The sequence below is a fragment of the Cyphomyrmex costatus genome, unplaced genomic scaffold, assembly GCF_001594065.2.
Source record: "Cyphomyrmex costatus isolate MS0001 unplaced genomic scaffold, Ccosl1.0 scaffold273, whole genome shotgun sequence".
NCBI lineage: Eukaryota > Metazoa > Arthropoda > Insecta > Hymenoptera > Formicidae > Cyphomyrmex > Cyphomyrmex costatus.
The window spans coordinates 291680-300046 of NW_017276833.1; positions in this window are offsets into that span (position 1 = coordinate 291680).

The following is an 8367-nucleotide window of genomic DNA, read 5'->3' on the forward strand; positions in this document are numbered from 1 at the left end:
CAAGTCGCGTACACGTCACAGGGTTGCCGCATGCACGGCGTATATATATATAAAAAAAAAAAGATAAAAAAAAGGAAGAAAGAAAGGCGGAGAGGGTGAGAGAGACGCGAAGATCGTTCCTATTGCGCAAGAATGCAGGCGGAGGGGTCTAGGTGTACCCAATGCAATGCAGCTGTTATATAGAGCTCGGTCCGCCGAGCTCCGCCTAGCTAGTTGCAGTCTCGTGAGGAGGAAGAGAAGGAGGATACCAGCCAGTGTCTCAGTTATTTTACTCCCTGGCTACGACGCCGCCAGTACTGTGCCGTCTCTATATTGCCCCAATCCCTTCCCGCCATCCCTCGGTCTGCTTCTTCTCTTCCACCTTTCCACCGCGACTGTACCGCGCGTGGAGGCGCGGCGAACTCTACGTCGCCGCAGTTGCAGTTGCACACCACTCTTAGACCACTCGGGTGATGGATAGTGTCCTCCTTCCTTCCTTCCTTCCTTCCTTCCTCTCGGCTACATCCTCCCTCCGCTCTTTTTCCACGGAACTCACCTCTTCCCCCTCGACTCATCACTCCGGAGTTAAATACCTTCGCGAGATCGATCGCCGGCTGCTTTGCGTTCGCTTCTACTTTTTTCTCTTCCTTCGATTTGACAAATTTTTATATCTCGCATCTGTTCTACACGTCCTGTTCAGTTTAATGTTTCTGGGAAGGAAATTGTTATTAGCTGCTATTAATAAATATTGTTATACGCTGATATTATTCACGAGAACAGAAGCGTACGATAAGGATTTATAGCATTCGAAAGTAACCGACTTTGAAGTTAAATTGGTAGTTATATATGTAGAGTGGTGTTATCTAATATTCCGCTGGACCCACATCTGTGAATTAACTCCACTAGATATTATTGCGCCATTAAATTGATAAGTATATGTGTGACGCAACGAAAAGAGTGGCTCTCGGGCAATAAAACGAAAATCATGTCAAGAAAATAAAACTTTTAAACGAATCATTAACAGTCACGTTTTTTTTTTTTTTTTTTTTTTTTGGTTTTTTTGGTATCTGCTGAAGAATTTTTGTTATCGCTTTCACAAAGTGAGACGGTATCACCCACCTGGTATTCCAAAACTGCACTTACGTCACTTTCGAGGGACGTACGCGATTACGATTAAGATAAAAAAAATCCCGAGTCATTCGAGAATCAAAAGCGAGCGTTCAATTTTTCTTTCCGCGTAAACAAAGGAGACCAACGCGACAGCGCGGTTTTTTTCCCGCAGCATTCAGCTTTTAATTTTATTTCGGTGCGACAGTTTATACGCCACCGCGGGGCTCCGCGCGGGGACCGCGCGCTAGGTGCATATGAAACGCGATACTTTTGACGGGAATTTTTTTCCACGGTTTTGCTTTATTGTTCCGCGAGAGTGATTGGTAATTGGTCGCGTCGAGGTGGCAGCGTCCGTTCGCAATGTCGCCATTCGTTCGCGAACAGCTCCCGTCGAATACAAACGAACGTACCCGCGCGCGGTGGCAGCGACACGACCCGTAAGGCACATCGGGGCCCTCTTTGTCGATGGAAAAAAATGCAATTAAAAATTTTCCAAGTAATATGGGTCACAGACGGGCAGGTCGTCTGTTTTTGCGCGCTTCGATCCATCGATTCGAGAGCGAGTCGCAAAGGGCCGGCGGCCGTCGCGCGTCGGTCGCATTCGCGGAATTTGGGTTGTACAAATGACGGGACAGAATTTCATAATTTCATTTAAAAAAATGATATCTCGATTATTAATGAAAAATTTTCATAGAACATTCCGAAAGAACCGGTTCTATCGAAACACGATTTCAAATTGACATTATCTCCTCCCTGTATAATAGTAATTTTTGCATTTGACGACAAACGCGAATATATAAATAAATTTCGTAAATTCTGAAGGCGATTATATAGCGATCGCCGTGGAGAATACCAAGTAAAATGGGTTCCGTCTTGAAATTATATATTTGCATCGATAGAATTCGTATGCATGAGTGGAAATTAAATGCAATGCCGCAAATGCGAAAAGTCATATCTTAAAATAATAACGAAGAAACAAAATATCGGGCGTAACATGGGAGGAGGAATCGGAGGAATCATTTGTAATTCAATAATTCCAGTTCGTTTGTAATCCGGTAATCTATACTGCGGCTCGTTATTCCTGCATCATAATGAGTTTCGCGTTACTCGCCTTTTCTCCGACACGGACAGCTGGATAATCCGCGGTAACGAATTGTTGGTTCAACCATGGCCGGCACCGAGTTATCTGGGTCGCGATATCAGCCATGAAATTCTTTTTTAATAACGAAAATAACGAAACACATATTATCGGCGGGCAAATTCCACTCATCTCTTTTAAAAGCTGCTGAAAGCCGAGATGTAACAATGTAACAATGCATCTTCGAAAATCGCATAAATCGATATAAAATTGTATTATTTTTATCAAAGTATCACGTAACATATGTATCGAGAAACATGAAGATCTCTATGAATAAATTCAAGATAGAGGAATTCGAGAATCTTGTTAAGACTAAGATTATCACTCATCTTTCCATTTTTTTCTTAAATATTTAACTTTTTATATACTTTTTCAATTAAAAGTATTTGTTTATCGAGCTTAGATTTTAAGTGCTATTATAATTTCTTGTGAATTTATACACCTACCAGTTAGACTACCGAGGCCTTAGAAATATTCTATCGTCGTTCCCAGATATTTCGACCAGATAATTTTTCGAGAAAAAGCACGAATTCGCGGTTTGAAAGGTTTTCGTGGCACGTTTACACGAAATCTCGACGGTTGCCTAATGGTCTTCTCACGCAACCACCGTAAAATAGAGAAATCATCGTAAAAGCAGCCAACGACGCGACCACCCTTCTATGCCGCCGTCGAAGCCTCGGTAAGCGGGCGAAATTTGATTACTAAATAATTCGTACGACGTGATAGTAAATCGTGGGTGCCGGCTCGCGGGTCGCCCTAAGAATACAAATGAGGGAAACGTCTACACGCGCGCTCTCTGGCAAACGTGTTCGAGCGTCAGTCATCTGCGAGGAAGATAACATCGTCGAAAATACTATAATTATTAGTTAATAGCATATGAAAAAGAGTATTTTTATGAAAAAAACTGCATTATTTTGTTCCACATAATATACTAATACTATCTTTGTGTGTAATAAATTATCATACACGGAGAGAAGGATTTCTTAAAATTTACCCTGAAAATATAGTAATTATGGTACAATACAATAAATTTAAAGATTTTTACCATGCACTTCAGTAAAATTTATCATACTTATTTTATATTTTATTGTAGTTTTATTAATGAATGTGAAAGATTTACATCAAAATTCTTCAAAATATAATATTGTCCCACGATTACCATATTTTCAGGGTAAATTTTAAGATGTAATTCTTTCCGTGTACAAAATAATTGAAACACAAAATGTTATAATCAAAATAAGGAAACGCGAAAGAAAATTTGAAGGATTGTGAATCATTTTAAGATAAAATTGATAAACGTAAGGTAAACAATATTAATACCGTACAAGGAAACATTTAATTTTGTGCTACGGAAGCTATGTTTTCCATTTCTGTGCAAACAGTGGGTTTTGATAAAATTCGTTAGTATTTAGAATATCCAATAGACGAACCGAAGAGACATTAATTTCCAATCGATTTACTGCTACAGCAATTATGCACGTTACATGCAAACTCAATTTTACCCCGCTCGCTCGATTGCTTAACATAGTTGCAGCATCACGTCTGCGAGTATTTATACTACATCTCATTGGTGAAGTGGTACATCAATTCAGACACTGACGTATGCGGTGTTTTGTTAACGGTAAACGTTATTGGCCAATAGTGATTTAGCCTCGGTCGACGAAAATTCATTCCCATTAAAGAATGATTGACACAACTGACATTTATATGGGCTTTTACCAGTGACGTACGACATAGTCGTAACTAACGCGGTATTAACTGCTTTCCTCAAGAAGCAATAATTTACGTGAATGTGTGATGCAGATGTGCGTGTCGCATTTTTACTCTTTTAACACTTTACGCTTCGATCATTTTTTTTAACTCACTTCACTTCTAGCAATACATTTTTCATGCATTTATGCCTGAAAGAAACGACTTTTCTGTCTTATTATTCATGGCATCGTATAAGAATGGAAAAATTCTTCCAACAGTTGCGTTACATTATACTTGAATCTTATAATCTTTCATTTCTTTGAGTATTAACTTTTTTCATTTCTAACATAATTCTATACCAGCTATGTCTAGCATATAACTAGCAATAAGCATCTCTACGTATTAAAAAGAGAGAAAGAGAGAGAGAGAGAGAATTGTCTAATTATTATTCACATAAAATATAAAATTATTTCTAAGAAAAATCTAACAACATTTATTAAAACTAAACGAATATTTTCCGATCTGTGTGTGTGTGTGTGTGTGTGTTGTGTAGTTTCAACACTCTCTTATAAAACGATTTTAAAAAAAGAACAAATATCTATTATCTATTATTATCAATGGATTAATCGGTACATGTATAAATATAAATTATTAAAAAACTTTTATCAAAGAACTAGAAATATATTAGAATTGCTGAGTCTCTTGTGCGTGCTGCAAGTAATTTTCATTTCTTTCAAGAATTTCTAGTCTGTATTTTCGCTACACGGTTTCAACAGCGTGCGTGGAAAATTACGCAAACATAAATACGCAAAACTGAAAAAAAAAAAAAAAAAAAAAAAAACGACGTCACACACATTCGCCGCGGACTAAAAAATCACGCTTCCGGTTTACATTCGCCATTTCATGACCATCGAGACGAGCGGCATCCCTATGTTATATTACTGTTGCGTATTTATACGTGTGTAAAAAAATTAACGTACGGATAACGCGCTTAATACGCGTGGCCCTTCGGTCCATCTATGCCGCGCCTCTACGCATTTATAAGGAAAAGTATACCCATTTTGAAGCAACCACCTAACAAGTCGAAAACAAGACTTGATATCTTTTCGGAGTCATCAATGACTTTTGACGATCCTTTATATTGTTTTGACTTTAAAATATTTCGTTACTATTTATGTATTATGTCACATGTGTATTTCATATGAGTACAATTCTGATTTATGCCAATATAAGAATTGCAAATTTCAAAATGTAATTAAAATGGCAATAAAACAAATATATATCGAAAACAAAATACTTTCTATACATATATTTTTTAAGTGCACGATCCAGAGTTACTGCAACAATATATCTACGTATAATTCTCATTTTCACCAACAATAGTTTAACCTTCAACCTTGGTTCAATTAATTCATCATCTTTTTCGAGTTTTAAGAATTAAAAAAAAATGATGAAGAAAGTTGAAGAGATTAAATCTACTTTGGTGGAAAAAAAAAAAAAAAACAGGTAGATATACCTAAGTCAATCAATTTCTTCATTACATATTAACTTTTACACTTAATGTTATTTAATGTTATTTGTAACTTCGTCAAGTTTATCGCTGCTTGTTTTATTTGCACATGTAGAAGGAAACAGAAAGAGGCGGAGTAACCTATAAAAAATAGAGGTATTCTCTTAAACAAAAGTATACCGGCTTATTTATTCCTTTCTCCCACGTCTATCATTGTTGGTTAATGGATAAATTCAGTTTACATCTTCAGGAAATCTATAGTTTTATGCGATGCTACTGCAGGCACGATATAGAATGGTAGGAGAAGAACGACAGAGGGAGAACATGTGGGTGCACGGAAATGCAGATATTTGCCAGGAAATTGATAACTCGAATAAACTCGTCGCAAAACATTCAAACAGGCTGCCAAACGGTACGATTGTACACTCCAATCCCCGGCTACGAATCAAACACCACATATCCCCCCGATGCAACGGCTGTACATGCGTTCGCGGGTGTGATGTGCGAGCACGATACAATGCTCGTATTACTTGCTCACCGGTATTCTCTGCACCGCACCGCAGATGACGAACTGATTACAGACCGATTTGCTCGGTAATTTTATTTCGACATTCAAGCATCAAAAGTCACTGACGCAGGATCGTCAGATCGCGTGAAAAATTATACTTTTCGTTTCACGTTTTATAATAATAAATCTCATTAAAACATATTCAAATATAAATAATAGTACGTATAGTAAAATAATATTCTGTATTTTTGTGTTAGAAATGGTCTATTCAAGTCCTCGTTGACTTTTTGTCGAACTTTTACAGCATATCCGAATGTTAATTTAACATAATAGTGTGTTATTTGAATATTTTGTTTAAACAATTTTTAATTGATATTCAATATTTTTTAAAAATTAAAATAACAATGTAAATGTGTTAATGTGAGACATTGTAAATGTCATTGAAATACAACTTGTGTCAGTGTTATCGTTTTCTGTATAACCATCACATTTTAAGAAGATAAAAAAATTACAATTATGCTGTAACCATCATAAAGTTATTAAGATTGTAGACACACTAATCTCGCAAAAGCGTATATAATGTGATTTTTCTCCACTATACATGTAATAATAATAAAATTTAGAAATGATAACGATTATTGAAATGATAGTTGATTATAGCAACTAGTGGATGCGCGGCCAAACACACGCATTACAGACGCGAATCAATATTAACTTGATATTTTTGCCGCGTCATTAGAGTCAAACAAACGCAATGTAAATTGCACGATACAGTCGCGTATGATTATTTGCCATAAATAGCGATGAAGCGCGGGTACGAAGCGTATGTCAACCGCGTCTCTATATGCACCCTTCATGGGGCAATTCAAAAAGGACGTGAGTGTATAATGAAAATACCGCACTATATATGGAGTATAAAATAGGTATGTATGCGGCCAATTCGCATAACAACGTCGACGTTTGAGATACGTCAAACAATATATTAATATCTTCCGGTACATCACAAATCACGATTAGCGATCAATTTTAATGCAACAAAAGAATTTCTAAATAACAAGAAATTTAATCCAACGATAAAAAATAATATGTTTCTCTACGTTTAAAACCTATTCAAATAATTATAGAGAGAGAGGGAGAGAGAGTGATTGTACAATTTTTAAAAACTCATGCACACGTTTTCCGTAATTAAAATTGACTCTTCGCTCTCAATCATGCGAGTAACTTTCCGTAATGACTGTCCCCTGTTGCGCAACACGCCGTGCATCGCCACAAAGTCGGTATCAACTAATTAGCGACGCGCTAACGTCGAGCGGTACGGTGCGCGCGACGCGGTCAAAGGGCGTCGTTATCTCTCCACCTCGAACGCACCTACTATACGCGAGAAAAAAAAAAAAGAGAGAAAAAGGACACAGAAGGGAGAGACTTTTCATGTGCCTCCAACCCCTTTCTTCTTTTGCAATCAAACGAAAATTAGCCGACGAAAAGCGAGCGAACTGACCATCGTGCGCTTTTTCGGCCGGCAACGAATTTGCACGGAGAAACGTACGATTTCTCACGAGGTTGCCGAGCCTGTTTTTTTTTATCTCAGGAGAAATTATTTCTCATGAAAAAGTTATTGTTCATTTTTAAAGAAAATTATTAAAAACGTTAACAGTTTGGGTATAAAAAATTATTATAAGAGAAATTATTTCAGATCTCTTGCATAGCATAAACGGGAATAAATCAGATTATCACATTCAGAAAGACACAAGAAAATTTATAAGTTATCAGAAATAAGTAATAAATTAAAAAATGTCAATTAAATTCTGCAGCGATAATAATTTTCTTTCATAATGAGGTGATAAATCGAATATTTACAATTTGTTCCAAGCTCAATCAAATCTGACTTAAATGTTTCAAAGAGCATTGCATTATATTATAATATTATCTCGACAACGCAAACCCGAAGGAAGGCATAGGTTGAAGAGCATGGAAAAAGCAGGCAGCGGCGTCGTGACCAGGGAAAAATGGATGGCTCTATCTTTCAGTAATTAAGACAATGGCGAAAAATAAACAAACGCACAGAGAGGGAGAGAGAGAGAGAGAGGCAAGCCCTCCGTGCAAACGCGTCTCTTCAGAGCTGTCCGTGGCACAGCTGTTACGTTGCCGGGGGTTCAAATAAACGATTTAGGTAGATTAAGCATACAAATCTCGATGATTCTGCTCCTGGTGTAGCCGACTTTAACTCGTCGGGGGTCAGCGCGAAAAAATATACGGATTGTCCACCCCGACCGCCCGCGACTAGAGAGAAAGATCGAGCGTTCTCAAACAGTACGGCATGTGTTTCTTTATCTCTTAAGATACATATCGCGGCGTTTTGAAAATTTTGAACACGCAGCTGAGCTTGTTTAACGGGGACAATGTTTACGATGAATGAGGGGGGGGGGGGGG